Here is a 1,293-nt window from a genome sequence, read left to right on the forward strand (position 1 = left end):
ACGGATAAGTGACCTGGAAGATACAATAGTGGAAATAACTACTGCAGAGCAGAATAAAGAAAAAAGAATGAAAAGAACTGAGGACAGTCTCAGAGACCTCTGGGACAACATTAAATGCACCAACATTCGAATTATAGGGGTCCCAGAAGAAGAAGAGAAAAAGAAAGGGACTGAGAAAATATTTGAAGAGATTATAGTTGAAAACTTCCCTAATATAGGAAAGGAAATAGTCAATCAAGTCCAGGAAGCACAGAGAGTCCCATACAGGATAAACCCAAGGATAAACACGCCAAGACACATAATAATCAAACTGTCAAAAATTAAATACAAAGAAAACATATTAAAAGCAGCAAGGGAAAAACAACAAATAACACACAAAGGAATCCCCATAAGGTTAACATCTGATCTTTCAGCAGAAATGCTACAGGCCAGAAGGGAGTTGCAGGACATATTTAAAGTGATGAAGGAAAAAAACCTACAACCAAGATTACTCTACCCGGCAAGGATCTCATTCAGATTTGATGGAGAAATTAAAACCTTTACAGACAAGCAAAAGCTGAGAGAGTTCAGCACCACCAAACCAGCTTTACAACAAATGCTAAAGGAACTTCTCTAGGCAAGAAACACAAGAGAAGGAAAAGACCTACAAGAACAACCCGAAACAATTCAGTAAATGGTAATAGGACCATACATATCGATAATTACCTTAAATGTAAATGGATTAAATGCTCCCACCAAAAGACACAGACTGGCTGAATGGATACAAAAACAAGACCCATATATATGCTGTCTACAAGAGACCCACTTCAGACCTAGGGACACATACAGACTGAAAGTGAGGGGATGGAAAAAGATATTCCATGCAAATGGAAATCAAAAGAAAGCTGGAGTAGCTATACTCATATCAGATAAAATAGACTTTAAAATAAAGAATGTTACAAGAGACAAGGAAGGACACTGCATAATGATCAAGGGATCAGTCCAAGAAGAAGATATAACAATTATAAATATATATGCACCCAACATAGGAGCACCTCAATACATAAGGCAACTGCTAACAGCTATAAAAGAGGAAATCAACAGTAACACAATAATAGGGGGGAACTTTAACACCTCACTTACAGCAATGGACAGATCATCCAAAATGAAAATAAATAAGGAAACAGAAGCTTTAAATGACACAATAGAAGAGATAGAGTTAATTGATATTTACAGGACATTCCATCCAAAAACAGCAGATTACACTTTCTTCTCAAGTGTGCATGGAACATTCTCCAGGATAGATCACATCTT

Source organism: Physeter macrocephalus, chromosome 12, assembly GCF_002837175.3.
Source record: "Physeter macrocephalus isolate SW-GA chromosome 12, ASM283717v5, whole genome shotgun sequence".
In the NCBI taxonomy this organism is placed as follows: domain Eukaryota; kingdom Metazoa; phylum Chordata; class Mammalia; order Artiodactyla; family Physeteridae; genus Physeter; species Physeter macrocephalus.